The sequence below is a fragment of the Pan troglodytes genome, chromosome 6 (genome assembly GCF_028858775.2).
Source record: "Pan troglodytes isolate AG18354 chromosome 6, NHGRI_mPanTro3-v2.0_pri, whole genome shotgun sequence".
NCBI classification, from domain to species: domain Eukaryota; kingdom Metazoa; phylum Chordata; class Mammalia; order Primates; family Hominidae; genus Pan; species Pan troglodytes.
In genome coordinates, this window is record NC_072404.2 from 95,292,448 (window position 1) to 95,314,488 (window position 22,041).

At 33.5% G+C, this 22,041-nt stretch overlaps 1 long non-coding RNA gene across 1 annotated transcript in view; it reads right to left on the reverse strand.

Annotated features, from left to right (window-relative positions):
• Positions 1–22,041, reverse strand: part of LOC134810549 (uncharacterized) — a 781,635-nt gene that overhangs the window by 267,297 nt on the left and 492,297 nt on the right. The window lies entirely within an intron of this gene.

The window sequence follows — 22,041 nt, forward strand, 5'->3', positions numbered from 1 at the left end:
AAGGATTTTTTTTTTTTTAAGGAACTACAAATAGCCCATTTGTAGATTGTCCATATCAGGCTTTACTAAAAACTAAAATTTGAAGAGAAAACTGGATGCAGAGCTCTTTGGATTTTAGATTTTCAGTTAAGGGTATGCATACATTTTCTTTCTTTTTATACTATATATGTAAAAATATACATTGTGTGTGTACAGATGTGCAAATTTTATGTCATAATATAGGTTCTTATTTACCTTATAAAATTTTGTTACATTAATTACTGGTGTCACAGAGTGCTTTTTTATGAGATAGAGTTTATAGTCAAATTATATTATCATCACAATCATCATAATCAACATCATTCAAAGGATTAATTTTATTATCGCTTATTCTGCCATGTTTCTCAAATGTAGTTAGACTGAATTAAGAATAATTTTTCTGAAATGTAAATAAATGCATTTTTCATGAAATACATTTTAAATATTATTTTAATTATTAAAATAATATATTTGTGGGTTATATACTTTATTATTTTACTATTTATAATAAAATATTATGGGTATATAATAGGTGTATATATTCATGGGGTACATGTGATGTTCTGATACAGTCATGCAATATATAATAATCATAGCAGGGTAATTGTTGTATCCATTACCTCAAACATTTATCCTTTCTTTGTGTCAGAAAGATTCCAATTCCACTCTTTTAGTGAAAGTATAGAATACTATTGTTGACTGTAGTAAGCCTGTTGTGCTATCATATACTGTATCTTATTTGTTCTACCTAATTATATTTATATAATCATTAACCATCCCTACTTTTTCCACCCCCCACCCCACCACACACACACACCCCCCACAGCTACACTTCCCAGCTTCTGGTAACCATATTCTGCTCTCTATTTTGATGAGTTCAATTGTTTTCATTTTTAGCTCACACATATGAGAACATGCAAAATTTGTCTTTCTGTGCCTTGCTTATTTCACTTCACATAATGTCCTCCAGTTCCATCCATGTTGTTGCAAATGTCAGAATTTCATTTTTTATGGCTGAATATTTCATGATGTATATGTACCACATTTTCTTCATCCATTTGTCTGTTGTAGGACACAGGTTGATTCCAAATTTTAGCTATTTTGAATAGTGTTTCAGTAAACATGGGAGGGCAGATATCACTTTGATATACTGATTTCCTTTCTTTTCAGTGTTTGCCTAGCAGTGGGATTGCTGCATCATATGGTAATTCTATTTTCAGTTTCTTGAATAAGCTCCATACTGTTCTTCATAGGGAATGTACTAATTTACATTCTCACCAATGGCCATTTTTATTTTTTCTTTTAAGAAACGTCTATTTTAGATTTTGTTTTTTTTAGAAGTTTCATAGTTTGAGGTTTTAGATTTAAATCTTTAATCCATTTTGATTTAATTTTTGTATGTGGTGAAAGATGGTCTAGTTTCATTATTCTGCATATAGATACTTTTTCCAGCACCATTTATTGAAAAGACTGCCCTTTCCCTAATGTATGTTTTTGACACCTTTGTCAAAAATCAGTTGGTTATAAATGTATAAATTTATTTCTGGGTTGTCTATTCTGTTCTATTTGTTTATATGTCTGTTTTTATGCCAGTACCATACTCTTTTGATTACTATAGCTCTGTAGTATAATTTGAAGTGAGGTAATGTAATTCATCCAGTATTTTTTATTTCTGGAGAGCTTAGGATATTTTCAACTATTCTGGGTTTGTTGTGGTTCCATATAAATTTTAAGATTATTTTGTATATTTTTGTGAAGAATGTCATAGGTATTTTTATAGGAATTGTATTGAATCTACGGTTTGCTTTGGGTAGTATGGATATTTTATAAATATTAATTCTTTCAATCCATGAACATGGAATATCTTTTCATTTTTCCTGCATTCTCTTCAATTTCCTGCATCCATGTTTTTGAGCTTTTATTATAGAGATCTTTCACTTTTTTATTAAGGTTATTCCTAGGCTTTTAATTTGTAAGTGTTCCAAATGGGATTACTTCCTTGATTTCTTTCACTTTTGGTATATAGAAATGCTACTGATTTTCGTAAGTTGATTTTGTATCCTGTAACTTTACTAAATTTATCAGTTCTAACAGATTTTTGGGTGCAGCTTTAGGTTTTTCTAAACATAAGGTCATGTTGTCTCCATCTAGGACTTCCAGTGCTATGTTGAATAACAATGGATTAAAGTGAGCATCCTTGTCTTGTTTCCACATATTAAAAGAAAGCCTAAGAGTTTTTCCCTGTTCAGTGTGATACTTTCTGTGTGTCTATTGTGCATGGCTTTGATTGTGTTGAGGTATGTTCTTTCTATATCCAGTTGTTTTTAGAGTTTTTATCATGAAGGGATGTTGAATTTTATCGAATCCCATTTCAGCAACAGTTAAAATTATCATTTAGTTTTTGTTTTTCTTTCTATTGATATGATGTATTACACTGATTTGCATATGTTGAACTATCTTTGCATCTCTGCATGCATTCAACTCAATCAAAATGAATCATCTTTTTATGTGTTGTTGAATTTTGTTTGCTAGTAATTATCGATAAGTTTTCCATCAACGTTCATTACAGGTATCAGTCTAGTTTTCTTTTTTGGTTGTGTCTTTCCTTTCGGTATCATGGTAATACTGGACTCATATAATTAGTTTAAAAGTATTCTCTCTTACCTCAGTTTTCAGAATAGTTTGAGTAGAATTGGTATAGTTTTTCTTTAAATGTGTGGTAGAATTCCACAGTGAAGCCATTATGAAGCCATCAGGTCCTGGGCTTTTCTTTGCTGGGAGACTTTTGTTAAAGCTTGTATCTTGTTACCTATTATTGGTCTTTTCGGGTTTTGTATTTCCTTATAGTTCAATAGGTTGCATGTGCCTAGGAATTTATCCATTTCTTCTAGGTTTTCCAATTTATTGACATATAATTGCTCATAGTAGTCTCAAATGATTCTTCAAATTTCTGCAGTATCACTTGTAATGTCTCCTTTTTCATCTCTAATTTTATTGATTTAGGTCTTCTCTCTTTTTCCCTTAGTTCTGGCTAAAGATTTGTTAATTTTGTTTAACTTTTCAAAAACCAACTTGTTTTTCATTGATCTTTTGTATTTTTTGTTTGAATTTTGGTCATTTCTGCTCTGATCTTTAGTATTTCTTTTTACTATGAATTTTGGGTTTGGTATTCTCTTATATTTCTATTTCTTTAAGATATATGGTTAGTTTACTTATTTGAAGTTGTTATTCTTTTTGGATGTAGGCTTAGTGCTTTAGCCTTCTCTCTTAGTAATAGTTTTGCTGTATTCTATAGGTATGCTTTGTTTTCATTTAAATTTGTTTTAATGTAATTATTAACTTCATGGACCACTGGTCATTAAGAAACAGATTGTTTCATTTCCATGTGTTTGCACAGTTTCTAAAGTTTCTCTTCTTCCTAATTTCTAGTTTTTTTTTTTTTTTGGAGTCTCACTGTCTCCTAGGCTAGAGTGGTGCAATCTCGGCTCACTGCAAGCTCCGTCTCCCAGGTTCACACCATTCTCTTGCCTCATACTCCCAAGTAGCTGGGACTACAGCCGTCTGCCACCATGCCTGGCTCATTTTTTGTATTTTTAGTAGAGACGGGGTTTCACTGTGTTAGCCAGGATGGTCTCACCTAATTTCTAGTTGTATCTCTTTGTGGTCAGACAAGATACTTGAAATGATTTTATGGTGCTTTCTGGGATTTTTAAAACTTATTTTGCGGCCTAATGTATACTTGAGAATGATACATGTGCTGAGGAGAAGAATGTATATTTTGCAGCTTTGGTGTAAAACATTCTGCAAATATTTATTAGGTCCATTTGGTCTGTGGTACAGATTAAGTCTTATGTTTCTTTGTTGATTTTCTGTCTGGATGATCTGTTCAGTGCTGCAATTGGGGTTTTGAGGTCTCCTGTTATTGCATTGAAGTGTCTCTCTTTAGCTCTAAGAACTTTGGCCTTGCATATCTGGGTGTTCCAGGGTTGGGTTTATATATATTTATAATTGTTACATCATCTTGCTAAATTTATTTTTTTATCATTATATAATGAGCTTCTTTGTCTCTTTTTATAGTTTTTTTCTTGAAATCCATATTATCTGATATAACTATTCTGCTCTTTTTTTGGTTTCCATTTGCGTGAAATATCTTATTCCATCCCTTTATTTTCAGTCTGTGTGTATTTTCATATGTGAACTGAATCTGTTGTAGGCAGTATATAGTTAAGCCTTGGTGGGTTTCTTTGTTTGTTTGGTTGGTTGGTTTTTTTTATTTCATTTTTGTTTTTGTTTTTGTTTTGTTTGGTTTGGTTTTTTGGTCCATGTAGGCAGTCTATGTCTTTTGATTGGAGAGTTTAGTCCATTTACATTTAATGTTATTATTGATAGATGAGGACCTACTACTGCCATTTAGTTATTTGTTTTCTGTTTGTATTGTGCAAAGAGGAAACTATTAAGAACTCTACAATTTACCTCTCCATGCATTCTAAATTTTGTTCCCCTCATTTATATTTTTTATATTTACACAACACAATTATGTGGTGTGTAAAATGTTCTGTATTTGTCTGTGTATTTACTGTTACCAGTAAGTTCTGTACCATCAGATAATTTCTTATTGCTTGCTAACATACTTTTCTTTCAGATCGAAAAACTCCCTTTAGCATTTCTTGTTAAGACAGGTCTTGTATTTACGAAATTCCTAAGCTTTTGTTATTTTGAGAAAGTCTTTATTGCTCCTTCATGTTCAAAGGCTATTTTAACTGCGTATATTATTATAAGATACAAATTTTACATTCTTCAGAACTTTGAATATGTCGTGCCACTCTGTCCTGGCCTGTACGATTTCCACTGAGAAGTCTGTTGTCAAAAGTATTAGAACTCCTTTAATTGTTATTAGTTTCCTTTCTATTGCTTTTTTTAGAATCCTTTCTTTATTCTTGACCTTTAGTAATTTGATTATTAAATGCTTTGACATAGTCTTATTTGGGTTAAATCTGCTTGGAGTTCTACGACCTTCTTATACCTGAATATTGATATCATCCTCTAGGTTGAGATTGATCTCTGTTATTATTTATTTGAATAAATTTTCTACCCCAATCTCTCTTTCTATCTTTTCTTAAGGCCAAAAACTCTTAGATTTGCCCTTTTGAGGCTATTTCCTCGATCTTGTAAGGGTGTTTCATTCTTTGTATTTTTTCCTTTGACTGTGTGTTTTCAAGTAATTTATCTTCAAGCTCACTAATTCTTTCTTTTGCTCAATTAATTCTGCTACTGAGAGACTCTGATACATTTTTTAGTGTATTAATTGAATCTTTTAGCTCCAGAATTTCTGCTAGATTTGTAAAAGTTATTTCAATCTCTTAATGTTTTCTAACTGTATTCTGAATTTCTTCTCTCCGTTCTGTTAATGTTTTTTGAACTTCCTCAAAACAGCTATTTTGAATTATCTGCCTGAAAGGTCACAAATCTCTGCTACTCTGGGGTTGATTCCTGGTGCCTTATTTACTTGATTTGGTAAAGTCATGTTTTCTTGCATATGCTTAATGTTTGTCGATGTTTGTTGAGGTCTGGGCATGAAAAGTTAGGTATTTATTGAAATCTTCACTGTCTGAGTTCTTTTGTACTTATTTTTCTTGAGAAGTATTTGAAGTCTTAATTCAAAGGGAATTAAGTATTGTGATCTAAGTATTTGGTCACTGCAGGTGTATCTGCACAAGGGACACAACAAGCTCCTTAATGCTGCAAGTCTTGCAGTCTCATATACCCTTCGTGGGTTTAGGTAAGATCTTGGAGAACTCCCCTGATTACCAGGCAAATTCTCTCGTTCTCTTCCCTCATGTTCCCCCAAACTGAAGGGTCTCTCTCTCTCCTTGTTGGACTGCCTTCAGCCAGGGGAGGATTGATGCAAGCACTTCCTTGGCCACCACAGCCAGGATGCCCTGGGTCAAACCTGAACCCAGCACAGTACTGGGTTTCACCCCAGGACCATGGTGACTACTGCCTCACTACTACTGATGTTTATTCACAGCTCAAGGACTTTTTAGTCTGCAGGTGGTGAATCCTGCTAGGACTGCTTTCTTCTGTTTAGCACAGCAGATTCCCTGCTAGCCCAGGGTGCATCTAGAAATGCTGTCCAGGACTTATGGCCTGAAATCAGGGGCTTCAGGGATCTTCTCTGTGCTTTAGTTTATTGCAGCCAAACTGGTGCCCAAGTTGCAAGACAAAGTTCTGTTTACTCTTCCCTCTCCTTTTCACAAACTGAAGTCTCTCCCTGAGCTACTCTGGGTGGAGTTGGGGGAGGGGTGATGTAAGCATTCCCTTGGCTGCCACAACTGGGTATTGCTTGGTCACTTGTACTCCAATTCCACCAGCTGTGAGCCCAGCACAGCACCCATACTTGCCCAAGGACTGTAGTTCTTGTGGCCTGATTACTTTTTGAATTTATTCAGGACCCCAGGGCTCTTTATTTGTTTATTTCATTTTTTTTTATTTTTGGAGACGGAGTCTCGCTCTGTTGCCCTGGCTGAGTGCAGTGGCACGATCTTGGCTCGCTGCAACCTCCACTTCCCGGGTTCTAAGCGATTCTTCTGCCTCATCCTCACAGTAGCTGGGATTACAAGTGAGCATCACCATGCCTGGCTAGTTTTTGTATTTTTAGTAGAGACGGGGTTTCACCATGTTACCCAGGCTGATCTTGAACTTCTGACCTTGTGATCCGCCCGACTCGGCCTCCCAAAGTGCTGGGATTACAGGTGTTGAGCCACTGTGCCCGGCCTAGGGCTCTTTAATCTGTGGGTGGTGGAGATAGCTGGAACTCTGGTTTCTACTGCTGGAGTGGTGTATTCCTCTCTGTCCAGGGCTAGTTTGAATGCTCCTTCTGTAGGAACTAGCAGAATTCTGCCCTGCATTGTTTTCTGCTGTGACAGGGCAGTTCTGAGTTCCAGTGCAAAGTCCCAGATTTGCTTCACTCTCACTCCCCCAAGTATGCAAACTCTCTTTCTCTGATTCTCTTTCCCCATGTTTCCAGGGTAGATGGGGGAGGGGTGGTATAGGCAATATGAGACTGTCTTTACAACCCTCTTCAGTGCCTCTTTCCTTGATATAATATTAAAACCAGGTAGTGTGATTGCTGACCTGATTTTGGCCCTTATGAAGGTGTTTATTTTGTTTGTGGATAGGTGTTCAATTTGGTGTTCCCACATGGGGATGACTGCTGAAGCATTCTATTCTGCTATCTTGCTCGAAATCTCTCCTGGTCAGATATATTTTAATTGGACACCTTCACTAGTGCTCTATTTCAACATAAAAACAAAGGGTGTTAAACATCAGTCTGCACTGCACTCCAGCCTGGGCGACAGAGTGAGACTCTGTCTCAAAAAAAAAAAAAAATCCGTCTGACATTTATCATGACAAGTAACTGAGTTCTTGGTGAACATATGTGATGTCAGCATTATTCATTCTGTTTCTGTTGATAAATACAATTAGTGCAAATTAATTCTGGTCAGACAAAAGTTTTCAGCAAATAAATATGATTTTTACTCTTGGTTTTTATCATTAAAGTCATATGAAGTTTGCTAAAACAGATAATAACACCCATGACAATGTTAAGAAAACTGGCAATGAAGGAGTTAATATAGTATTCACTGCATGATAAATAAAAGTAATTTTAATTCACCTCAGTTGTTTTTCTATTAGCTTTATTGATTTTCTATTAGCTTTATTGATTACTTTTTGTAATTTATTCTGAGTATTAAGGAATAATACCTCCTGATACCCAATTAGGATAAACAATATTTTAAGACATTTCTAAAACTATTACTTTATTAGGTGGTCCCAATAATTCTGTATTCTTTTCATCTTTTTTCATGTAAAGATGCTAGTAAATAAAGAAATAAGCAGCAGCATACTTACTCTAATTTTTTTATTCTAAGTATAAATTTATATTATATTTGTGACCTATAAATTCAAAGTTTATGTTAAAAGGCTGCAGTGATCATCACTGATAATATTAATACAGTTATGTTTTAAATATATAATATTCTTCCTTTCAAAGCAATACACTGTCATCTACCTTGAAATTTTTCTATAAAATATAAAGTTTGCTTTTTGTGTGTTTGTCTTTTTAGTTTAAGTTCTTTCTACTCAAATGTCTAGCATGATGACTATCTGTCACATCATAATCCACTGTAGCTATTCTGAGTAAAATATAAATGCATAAAGTACAAAAGGGACCCATCAGATTTTCTGCAGTGCCAGAGAATCAGGCAAAGTATCCACATAATCAAGAAAAATGACCAGATTACACCACTTGTCAGCCACCCTAAGGAGCAATCTACTTCAGCTGGGGATGAGCATAAGAATAATAGCTACTAGTATACCACTGCTACCGAGACTTTTGCCATTGCTAAATCTGAATTCTTGTGGTCTCTCAATCTCCACTACACTCACGATAATGGTTTCTGTGTAGTATCTCTTTTATGTCCCTCTCCTCCTAATCAAATCTCATGGGATGTGAGCAAACTGAAAAGTGTACTGAAGTTATAGAAAAATGTTTAAAATGTCCTTAGTGGTCAAAAAGCAAGAGATGATTTGTTCAAAATAACGAAATTTGATAGAGCTTTAGATTTTCATAAACTCTAAAAATGTTTTTTGAAAAGTATTGATGACATCACGGTGTCATAATGCTGAGAGTAGGAGCAGCAGCATTGTAGTGAGCATATTAGCTATGAAATAGCCATATTAGTGGTGATGCCTGGGCAAAGACAATAATGAGTGAGGTGGTAATGCCACTACTGATGACATGGAAAGTGAGGTGCTAAATGTACTGTTCATGGGCGTCATTGCCCTTAGCTCAGGCAACAATATCTTGGGCTTTAACACTGACAACTTTGTCATAGACATCAGTAGACTCACCAGCATCAACAAAACAGTTACTTTGACAGTTATGCAGAATGATGCAGATTGTCCTCAGTGGTCAATGGTGAAAGAGTCTCCATGTTTTGAAAGGAGCAAAAGGTATATTGTCCATAGGGTAGGCAGAATTGCTGCAGAAAACAATTATTAGTACTTTAAATATGGAAGAGAGCTATTTCTTGATAAACCAACGGGAGAATTCTGTGAAACTCTAACACCATTTGGAAGGAAATTGAGGGAAATCTAAAGTCCCCCCAAAATAGCTGATATTGAGATTCTATTCTAAACCGGAGGTACAGAAGGTTTAATATTCACATCAATTTCAATGTTTTAAAGTAGCTGCATTCTCATATTGTGAGAAAAATCACTAACAATAAATCACAGAATTAAATTTATGTTTAGCTTGGAAATGGTTAAGGTTTTCATAGAATTACCGATTTTTAATTTTTTTTTTAAATAAAATTGAGTCTCACATGGGAGCCTAATTTAGAAAAGAACTAACTGCAGAGCTGCTTTGGATGAAGCAGAGTTTAGGGATGTGGAAAATATCACTCCCTCCATTCATTCCCATTTCTATTGGCTTTTTTTTCTGCCTTCTCTCTCCCTTTCTCCTTCCCTTCCACTGTCTCACTCTCTCCCTTTTCTCTCCTTCTTCTCAAGTTTCTTGAACACTTCCCAGAAGCCACTCTAAAAATTTGAAAAACAATGATATGATGGGATAGAACTGGAGCCTCAAAACTGTAAACTGTCATTAGGTAGAGAGGAAGTATATTTGTTCTAGAGTGGAAGTGAATTCCAACTCAAAATAGAAAAGAACTTTATAATTAACAGAACTTTTTTGAAAATGGAATAGATACTTTTAGCTTACAGGAAGTTACTGATTCCATTGTTCTTTATAAGTCCGATTTAGGGATTCAAAGCTAATGGAAGTAAATTCTAACTTAATACAGAGAAGAATTTTATAATCTACCAAACATTCTGAAAAAGACATAGGTAACTTCATTGGATTAATTTCCTGATGACTGAACATGTTCAGAGACTAGAAATTCACTACTAGTGTTCTAGGGAATTTAAATATCAGTGGAGTGGTTGTCCTTAGAATCTATCATTAAACAGAATCATTCTCTACATCATTTGCCAATCGAGCCTACAATAACTTCCTGCCATGAGCATCTGGTAAATTGGATACTATTTTACAATTTTTCATATATGTTATATATTTTTAGATTCCAATGACATTATAAACTCCATATTGCTTTTTTTCTTCTTTTATTCCATGAAGACCTTTATTTCTTTGAAATCAACACCTTTAAAAATAATAATTCTTGGTTTCTAGATTATTCCAAGAAAAATGAACTGCAGGTAGGAGGAAAATATAAGTGTGTTTGCTCATGTACATTGTACTGCATGTGCATACTTTTTATTCCTATGCAAGATCTTCCAAAGGAAGGATAAAAGAACATTTGTGAGCAACATAAGATAAGCTAGGAAACATTGAAGCATTAAAGGATAACATCAACTTAATTTATAAACCAATTCAGGAAACCCTTTAATTCTGAAAGTAATAGATACAGAGTTACCAGGTTACAAAAACACATTATGTCTTTCCTACTTTTGGAAGATAAGGATGTTTTTTCTTCTGTGATTACACTGCACTTTTTTTTTTTTTAGTAAAAAATGAAAACCCTAATTCCTTATGTACATCATCTTGGACTACTATAGTACATTTATTTCCTTGTGAATTACTTTATAAAATAAATATATTTTACATAAAAATATATTATTTATTTTATGTAAGAGATAAGAGGAAACATCACAAGATAGAAAAGTTGTGAAAGAAACATAATGGAACAAACGTTTTACTTATTGACATAGAACTTTTGTTGATTTAAATTACAACAATCTAAGATTCTATGATTGACATTGTTTCTTTGAAGTGGTCTTCTTAACTCTGCCTTTAACCTTATTTCAGAAAAAGTAAAAATTCTTATAGCTAATATTTTGCTTTACATTGATACTAAGTATTTCCTGTTTCTGGCACATATTTGTACAGAATTGAGATTGAAGAAAGGGCTGTGCTAAGAAACTAAGAAAATAATGAATGAAACTTCTTTACAGAATGAGCAGTCTACACCTATGAGATTAGGACCATTACTTTAAATATTAATACTCTAATATGCTTCTGCCAGAGGGCAATTAATTTGTGTTATATTAGAGGTATCATGGAATAGCACAATGGAGATCAATTTTATACTTGAGATGACTTTTTCAATAAAGGTAATTAAATAATTATCTACACCCACAGAGGCTGATGCACTTAGACAGAAAATATATCTTCTAAATATGATGCAGATATATAACAGTGGGCTTAGAAAGAGAGAGAGTTAGAGAAAGAGAGAGAATAAAGAGGTATCTGACTCTTTACAAAAAGAGAGAATCTTTTCTGATTTTGATTATAATGCCATGCTCATCGAAACTAGGTCAACTTTCTCTCAATAAAGATTCCTTGTGGCTATGATAGTGGCACAGCCTGGCTGTCCATAGGGCTAGAACTTAATTAAAAAAGGATAGCGAGAAAAATTTCGAGGTGGATAAAGTGAGGGAGGGATAGGGAAGGAGGTTAGGAGAATGTTTTTGTTGTTGTTGTTATTGTTTTAATTTATTCTATTATTGTAGATCTGAGTTGATCACTGACTGGCTACAGGCCAGTGAGCATCATAGCAGAGCATATGCTTCTCCCTGTTTTCTCAATCTCATAAAAATCTATTTTTATGCCCAAATTCTCCCAGTGTTGCCTTGTTTCCTGGTAACTCTTACGTTTAACACTGGAGGTAATTTTTCTAAGGTTTTTAGTAAATTATTTCTCTGGTTTTAAAACTGTGTTCCATGAGTCCTTGAGTTACACTGAGATACCTCAGGAATCACCTAGTGAGGAAAGGGGAAGGCCAAGGATATGAGACTTTGTTTCTTTTGAAATAAAAATTTGTAGAAAAAAGTTTTAACTTTAAAAAATTTTTAAAAAGTTGTTAAGTTAGCTCAATTCTTTTCAATGATGTTAACACTTTCTAAAAACATTGCAAAATATTTTGCAATTTATTTCTATTCTACAAGGTATTTTATTTAATCCTTTAAATAAATCACTTTATTTATTTATTTATTCATTATAAGTTTCAATGACAAAAAAACTCCCTAAAAAAATAAGGACATCATTTATCCTTCACATTTCACTTGTGTGATCCTGCCTGGATAAAATTAGAAAAATGTTCAGTGAAGGTTAATATGTCAGAGAAAATTGCTTTTGTGTAATGGAAAAAAGGCCATTCTTACATTACAAAATTACTTTATGTGGGGTCATTAGAGATAATACTTGCTTGAAAATAAATTATGCATCACTATGTTATAATGTTCTAAAGATTAGTGAAATGGAACAGAGAAATATTGAGGACCACACCTTAAATTGTGAGACAACCCTGGCAGAGAGAAGAAGCTTAAATTGCAGAGAAAATTTGGAGCAGAGAAGGGATATAATTTGGAGTCATCCAGGGTGATGCAGAGCCAAAGCATCTAAACACTAGCCCTTACTCTTGTGTATTACCATCACGACCCTGGAGGGCTAAAATAAAAGGGTTGTTTTAGAGAAACTTAGAACATGGTGTGGGAGAAAATCCTTTTCTCTCTGCAATCTAACAGTTTTCAAATTGCATCTCTAGTATCATGAAGTCACACTCTGTACCACCCTCCAATTTCATTCAGTTACCTCAGTCCTACCTAAAATGCACAAGAAAAAAATGATTCCTATATGTAGCTTCCCCACTGCACCTCTTCTTTCTACTTCCTGCCCGCCACCAGACATGTTACTTTAGATGTTGAAGAGTATGTTGATAAGTAAATATCACAGACTTTAGAAGTAAATAAATATATTCCAACTGTAGCTCTGCCACTTTACAGATATCATACATGAAGCAATGGAAGAGGATTTATAGTTCAGGGGTTACACAATTAAGGACTCCAACCAGACTGATTTCATTCCAATACAGTTTTGCCACTTACTAGATTTCATTGACAAACTGATTCACATCTGTGAGCCTCTTCTTTTCTTCTCAAAGTGGGTGGTAATGATAACTGTTCTTATTTCATAGGGTTCTTGTGAAGAATAAATTACATACAGCTCTTAGAACAAATCTTGATACCTAGCAGTTGATCCATAAATGTTTTCTATTACTATATAAGTACATATTCTTATTTTGTCAGTTTCCTCAAATTATAAAATATAAAAACATAACTTATCTTGTGTATGATTAAATAAGATATCATATAAAAATTCTCTATCAATCATTTTAGTAGATATTTGGACAATAATTATTACTTCCTTAATCCTCTAACAGGTCTATTACTAATCTCTCAAAGAATACCCATTTTTTAAATAACTTTAAGACTTTGCAAATCCCCCTGTTTGTCAATTTCCTTCTTGTTTACAGATTTGAAGATGAGTGACTAAAGGTACAGACACTATTATAAAGACAAAATAAGTGACTTGCAATTTATATGTCCTCTTGTTAAAGTATACCATCTGTAGATTTTAAATTTAATTCTACATTAGTTGTGTTTGATTTGATTGTAAATAATAGAAAACTACTCCAACATAGGGAAAAATGAATTTGTTGGAAGAAAATCCACTCACAGACATGACAACATGAATCACTAGAGAAGGCAGAAACCAAATGCCTCTCAGGATCTCTGTAGCAGAAAGAGGTGGAATAGAAGAACTATGCTTGAGTTCAAATATAGCTCAATTTTTGTGTCTTTTATTTCAAGTTTCAGATTCCAGAGAACTATATTTTATTTGAAGTAGCTTGAGTTGTGTGTTTCTAGTTCCAAATTAATCAGTAGAGGAAGGAGAAGCTAGCTATCGGAAAGGACCGTTGTTAACAGGCAGAACAACAATATGTGTTTACCCCATATTCCCCTTCTGTTTTATTTTATCAGCTGTATTGAGATATAATTTATGTATAAAAATTCCACCCAGGTGAGTATACAATTTAATGATTTTCAGTCAGTTTTTAAAGTTGTGCAACCATCAGCATTATCCAGAACATTAAAACATTTAGAACATTTCCATCATCCCTAAAATGTTCTGCCAGTCACTCAGTCTGCAGTCTATTTCTGCCTCTAACTCCAGCCAGACCCAGGAAATCACTGATTTCTTTCTGCCTATGTAAATTTGCTTTCTAATTTTATGTAATTACAATTTTATAATATGGAGACTTTTCCCCTGGTTTCTTTCACATAGCATGATGTTTTTGATGTATGTCCAAGATGTAACATGAATCAGTATTTTCTTCTTTGTATTGCTGAATAGTATTCTATCATATAGATATACCACATTGTGCTTATCTACTTTCCAGCTGATGTTGAATTAGTTCCAGCTATTACAAACAATGTGGTTATGAACATTCATATACAATCTTTATGTGGACATACATATTCTTTTTTCCTTAGGTAATATGTATAAGAATGAAATTGCTGGCTCATATGATGAGTTTTTGCTTGACTATTAAAAAAATGAGGAAAATCTTTTTCCAACGTGGTTATATCAACTTACATTCCCACCAGCATTATGTGCAAGTTTTCGTTTCTCCACATTCTGGCCAGCACTTGGCATTATCTATCCTTCTGATTATAGCCCTCCTAGTGGGTGGATAGTGTTATCTCGTTATGCTTTTAATTTGGGTTTCCCAAAAGAGTAACGATGCTGAGCACCCTTTCTGTGTTTATTAACCGTTTATATTTTTTAATACATGCTTATTAAATCATTTTATCATTTTAATTGAAACATTTGACTTCTTAATATTGAGTTTAAAGTTTATTTATATCATTTGCATCTATTTTTATATATTTTGTAAGACATAAAGTGTATTTGATTTATATTACTGCATAACCAATTACTACAAATTTAGTGGCTTTAAACAACACATGCATTTATTATCTCACAATTTCTATGAGCCAGAAGTTTGGGCATGACTTAACGGGGTCCTCCACTCAATCTCACTAGGCTGTCATCAACATTTGGACAGGGCAGCACTTTCCTCTGTAGGCTCAATCAGGGAAAGATCTACTTCCAAGCTTATTCAGGTTGTTGGAATAATTCTTCTTCTTCTTTTTTTTTTTTTTTGATATATGACTGAGGGTTCCAGCTTTTTGCTGTCCATTGTCTGGAGGCTTTCCTAAGGTCCTAAATGGTATCCACTGTTCCTAAAGGCTACCCATGATTCCTAGAGGCTGCCCATAGTTGCTTGACACTTGGGCTTCCTCATGATGGCTGCTTAGTTTATCAAGCTAGCAAGGAGAATCTCTTGCTGCATTCTGCTAAGACAAAGTCTTACATAACATAACTAATGATTGGAGTGATAGTTCATCATTTTGCCATATTCTGGGTTACAAGCAAGTCAAAGCCCTACCTACATTGAATGGGAAGGGATTGAAGAAAGACATGGGCACCCGGAGGAAGATATTGGGTGTCACATAGGGTCAGTTCACCACAAATCACTTACAAATACAATACATTCTCCCAGTTTGTATTTTGTGTTTTAATTTACTTAAAGGTGTCTTTTGAAGTACAACGGTGTCTTTTTTTCTCTTTCTTTTTCTTTTAAGGTTTATGCTTTTGGTGGTATATCTAAGAATTTTTTTCTTTCAATTTTTTTTCCTTTTTTTTTTTTTTTTGAAGACAGAGTCTCACTCTGTAGCCCAGGCTGGAGCGCAGTGGTGACATATCAGCTCACTGCAAACTTTCACCTTCTGGTTTCAAACCATTCATGTCCCTTAGCCACCTGAGTAGCTGGGATTACAGACATGTGCCACTATGCCTGGCTAATTTCTGTGTTTTTTTTTTTTTTAAGAAGATATGGGGTTTTGCCATGTTGGCCAGGCTGGTCTCGAACTCCTGGCCTCAAGTTATCCACCCCCTCAGCCTCCCAGAGTGCTGGGATTACAGGCACGAGCCACCGCACCTGGCCTATCTAAGGAATTTTTACCCACCTCAATGTCATGAAAGTTTTATCTTTGTCTTCTTCTAGTAGTTTTAGCTTTTACATTTAAATGCTAAGTTAATTCACTCAAAATATATCATTATTGATTTGGTAAAATTTTAGGCCATCATTTTGCTCTTTGCTTTCTATTTTATTTATGATATTTTTGTTCTTCTCTTTCTCTTCTAATGTCTTATTTTGTGTCAAATATATTTTTTCTCTACCATTTAATTTCTTCTGTCATTTTAATCCCTTTTCTAGCTATTTACTTAGTTTTTGCTAAAGGGTTTAAAAAGGATCTTAACTTATTATACTTTACTTCAGAATAATACTGACCTCATTCTGGTAAAAATATAGAAATGTTGCTCCAATATATTTTCTCTTTTTCCTCCTCTTTTTTTTCTTTATTGTCATTCACACTACATCTATATAATTTCATAAAAGAGTATTATGTCTATTGCCCTGTAGATTGTTATAAGAAGTTAAAGAAACCAAAACTATAATATATATAAATGTTATATATTTTTTCTTTTCTTTTTTTTTTTTTTTTTTTGAGACAGTCTCGCTCTGTCACCCAGGCTGGAGTGCAGTGACACAGCCTTGGCTCACTGCAACCTCTGCCTCCCAGGTTCAACCAATTCTCCTGCCTCAGCCTCCTGAGTAGCTGGGAATACAGGTGCCTGCCACCAGGCCTGGCTAATTTTTGTATTTTTAGTAGAGATGGGGTTTCAACACGTTGACCAGGCTGGTCTCGAACTCCTGACCTCAGGTGATCCACCCGCCTTGGCCTCCCAAATTGTACTTATGCTACATTTACTGTATCTGATGTTCCTCATTTCAACATATGAATTAAAATCATTTCCTACTGTCACTTTCTTTTAGCCTGACAGATATCCTTTACTATTTATTTTAACACACAATTGCTGGTAAAATGTTATCACAGTTTTTCATCTGAATAAAATATTATTTTACCCTCACATTTTAATGATGAATTTTCTCAATATATAATTCCTAGTTGACAGGTACTTTTATTCTACTCTTTAAAATGTCTTTCCGTTACTTTTGGCCCTCCATTTTTGCTAATAAGAAGTCAAGCACTAATGATGTCTTCCCTTTCCTGTATATGATGAGCTATTTTTTTTCTTACTGCTTTCAAGAATTGCTTTTTTTCTTTGGATTTCACTAGCTTGACTATGATATATCTCTGTGTGTATATCTTGCTCAGTTTATTTTCTTCTGCTTATTTGTATGCCTGGCTTCCTAGAGGTTGCCCCTGTGTCTGCATATTCTGTGTTCAGCCAAAAGTTGGCCAGAGTATGCACTCAAACAACTCAAGCCAGTAAGGATTCCACTCTCTAAAGATGGATCTATGTGCGTGTAGTAAAGAACATTCAGATTCCAGGCCATTTTCAGCTCAACTTTTCCCCTTAATTGTAGATTCTGCCAATCAGTTTCAATCTCTCTATCTCTCTCTCTTACCGTGTGTGTGTGTGTGTGTGTGTGTGTGTGTGTGTGTGTGTGTGTGTGTGTATGTGTTTGTTATTGGCTTCATCAACCAGGAATGTGGGGTGGCATGGGCTAACTACACAACGTTGTTTGCATGGCAACAACTCCTGTCAACCTGAGATACGTGAAGAACTTAACAAGCCTTCCTCGTATCCCTAACTTCTTGGTCTTTCCTACAAAATCCTCTGCTAGTCTGACAGTCTGCTACCTGCATCAAACAGAATCTAGTTCAGGCTAGCAGAACTGCTGGTCCTCCTTATTTACTTGTTCATGAGAGCACCTCTGGAACTGACAAGATTCTAAATCAAGTGAGTTTCCCTGGTACCAGCGCTAAGACTATTGGTTTCATAGCCTGTCTCATCCAGGTTGAACTGTCTAGCAGTAGAGCTACAGGTGAGGCATAGGAATGGTCTTCATCAAGAAAACTATAAAATTGCCCTATATCTGCCCATGCTTCAGCAATTCTCATGAATAACACTTCTCTCTTCATTTGCATGCATATCTGGTTAATTTCCAGAATGCTAAAATAATTGTTTTGACACTTTCATTCACCTTTATAGTTGCTTTCTGAGGAGATTGTTCAACTTTTCATCCTGTTGGATGGAAATGCTACATACTGTTAACAAATTAAAGTCTAATTAAACCGATTAAAATCTAATTAAACTTAAAGTCTAATGAACTAATTAAAGTCCATGACTCTACTCAGATTGTTTCTATAATACAAAGAATGTGAGTGACTGGGAATTGGGAGCCCAAGGAAAAATTATGGGTAGCCAAGATGAAATGCCAACAACAAAGAATTCCTACAATGGCAGTCATTTTTCTTATAAAAGAAATCTGGCCCATTAAAAACCATGTGCATAATTTTATTGGTATTACATTTTTTAAATTATGTTTTCTAGCTACTTCTTGTTGGCATATAAATATGTAACTGGTTGTTGTATATTAACTTTTATATAGCAAATTGTCTTCAATTCTTTAATTTTTAAAATAATTTCAATAATTTTCTTCAGTTTATTTGAGTTTTCGAGTTTATTTGCGTAGGCAATTATATTATTTTCAATAGTATATAATTTATAATATTTGGAGTCAGTTTTACATTTTTTTTAACATTCTTACCATTGCTTACTCCATTTTGTCTTAACATGCTAGGCATAATATCTTTTTGTATAATGTTAAATACACATGGCGTAAACAAGTATGCTTTTTCCTGACTTTAAAAGGATGTCTCCAACATATTATTAAATATGATACTAATTATAAATTTATGATACTTTTATTTTCAGGGAAAATAAGTTATATTCTACTCATGGTTTTTAAGAGATTTTATCATGAATGGATGCTATATTTTATTTTTTTAACTATAATAGCTAAAATACTTATATGCATTTTCTTTTGATTTAATGTGTTAAACTATATTTTCTAATGTTAAGCTATCGTTGCATTATTTTGTTTAAACAGAAATGTTCTATGGCGTATTTTTATACAGTTTCTAGGTGTCTATTTTATTTGTGAACATCTTATTTAGGAATTACATCTATAAACATTTATATAGAGTATGTTGGAGATTTTCTATTCTTTTAATATCTTGTACTACATGAAGTTAATACTAGCCTCAAAAGGTTAATTGATTTTTCTAACATCTGTAAGGGTGTACATGTATATGCTTTTTGATTAGTTATTAGGTCAAAGACCAATTTAAATTAGGTGAATAGTTTAGAGCATTCTGAAGTTCCTGGCAGAGGAACAGTCATCTCTGCAAAGAGATCTGTGACCTCACAGAATATAAAAAGATTTGAGACTCTCTCTCTCTCTCTCTCTCTATATATATATATATGTATACAAAATTATTACTTATTACTCTGTAAATCATATATATTAGATGATTAATTGCCACTTTGTAATCTTATTTTTAAATTAACTATATCTGAAATATTTTTGAGGAGTGACATATAGAGGTATATATTTTAAAATACTGATAAAATGTACTTAATGGTTGGGTCTTCTCAACTTTTCAATTGACTTATTGCTTATTTGATGCTCTATTTTATTCTAGAAATTGTGAATTTCTCTAGGATTTTACAATGATTTGCCTAAACTATTTTAGTATATTGTTAATAATTTAATCTGTGGTTATTCTTTGCTCATTTTTTTCTAATATAGTTCATTAATTACTCCCTTTCTCTCTGTCTTATCAACTATGTCTTTTTTTTCTATCTTATTGATACATTCAACAGAACAGACTTTGGCAGTTTGGAGCCTCTTTTTTGTTTTTTATTTCATATTTTAGTGATTAGAATGTAAGACACCATCTTGCTAAATGCTTTTTCAGCTGTTTTTCATGGATTTTGATGTGATATTCTTATTATCTTGCTTTTTACAGTATTTTTAAATTGTTATTATTGTGTTTATTTAGACAAAGAACCATATAACAATATTCACTTTCTAATTTAAAGGTGCATTTTTTATATACACATAAATATTTGGATAAATTTTGCTGATTTATAAAATGTCCAATATGCATATTAATTTGGATGCATTTGTTCTGATAATTAATGAGATTTGATGTTTCATAATTTTCCACTATGGTTATGTAATCATCTATTTTTCTTTCAATTGTATCTATTTTTGTCTCTAATCTTTTGATACTTGGTGAGGTGATACATAGGTCTATCTATCTATAGAGACCTATAGATAGATAGGTCTCTTTGCAGAGAGAATTTCTCTCTGCCAGGTACTTCAGAATGCTATAAAATATTAACCTAATCCTAATTTAAATTGATCATTGACTTAATAACTACTCAAAAATTGTAAACCCAAACCAGTATCTTTATGAGGCCAGGCATATCATTATAAATGGCTAACAAAATTTTTCTTTTTCTGTTTTTAAAATTCTGCCTTGGATGTGAGCTGATACAGATATATATTATTGCCTGATGTTGCCTGTGGGAAGACATTTTAAAATTACACTTTCCTAAAGTTGAGCCTTTCCAATTTTCTTCTTTTAGGTAAAACTCTTATTTCTAAGTAACCACCTTAGACACAACCAAAGCCTTGCTTCCTTTCACTTATACCAAAATTAAAACCCAAGATTTCAGCTACTAAACTTAGTAAATGCCCTCAAGATACCCATGGTCTTAGGCCTCACTTTAGCTGTGTTTTTCAGCTTCTTTTCCATTTTATATTTCTGGGGATTTCCCTCAATATCTTGCAATGTCAGCTACGCATTTAGAAACAGCATTTCTATGTATTCCGTGCCAATGTTTTTTTTTTTCCCCCAGGGTGTATAGTCAGCACTATGGCTGGGAATGAAAGTCATAATATAGATTTTCAACAAGAAATAGAAAGTTTTCTCAAACTATAAACATAGTTGTTTTTCTTAAGCATAAATCCTTCCAAGTTGCAGACATTATCAGAAAGAAAATACAAGATATAGTTAAGGCATTTCATAGTGTATCACTGTTTATTTAAGCAGGATACTTACTTCATAAAACTGGACACTTCCTTCTTTGCTAAATAAGTTTTAATTGTTATTATTCAGATGTATTTTCCCATCATTGAGAAAGGACTCTGCTGGGAGCCTGGGGTAGGGTGATAAATCCTTTGGGTGTTGAATTATCAAACATTTAGCAAATGAATTAGCAAGTGGCATCCACATTCAGGAAGGCAATAAAACACTATCTGATGTAATGCATAATACTTCTGAGAAGATGACCAAATAGATGGTTTAATAAAAGTTAAACATAACTTTTGCGTGCCTGCTTATTTTCTGTGAATAGTTTTACAACCACAAGCAATTGAAAGGTGGAGCTCTCAGAGTGAAACTTTACTCCTTTTTGCACAATCTCTCAATGTCTCTCATAGAATAAATCTTCTACATTGGTATTCTGCATTATCCCAGCTGTCACTGTTGTAGTAAAGACTCTCAAAATCTTTCATGGAAACAGTTGCAACCACTTTCTAAATAGCCTCTGTCATAAATGTTGATGACTCTCATAAATGTCGATGACTCTCATAAATGTCATCAACACCAGGCTATCTGGAAGCTATTTTCTTACTATTTTATATCTCTGTAAGATATTAATAGTTCTTAAAATTATATCTGCTAACACATTTGATTGATGTTGAATTAATTCAGTATTAATAGATTCTTTTATCTCAAAATTGTCAGAATATTCACTAGGCTAATGAGTGTGGTAAGTTGAATATAGATATCTCACACATATTTAACTACTGAACCTGATTTTTGAGAAGTTTCTACAGGATCTTCTACTTCTCTGCCTTGAAGCATTTCATCATGCAAAACATATTGTGGAGCACTTTATTTTACTTTCAACCAAATCTCATCATATTAATCTCCAGAGTTAAAAATCCTTAATAATTTTCCATTTTCTAAAAATATGGGATAAAGCCTTTCACACCTTGCCCCAAATACTTAACCAAAATAATTGCTATTCCCCATTTTCTGCCACTACCAAAGCTTGTTCCTTTTTTCTTCCTCCCCAAAAAATTATTCTCTCATTACTATTTGCTTTTGAACATACAGCTCCTTATGACTGGATATTCTTTAGCTATT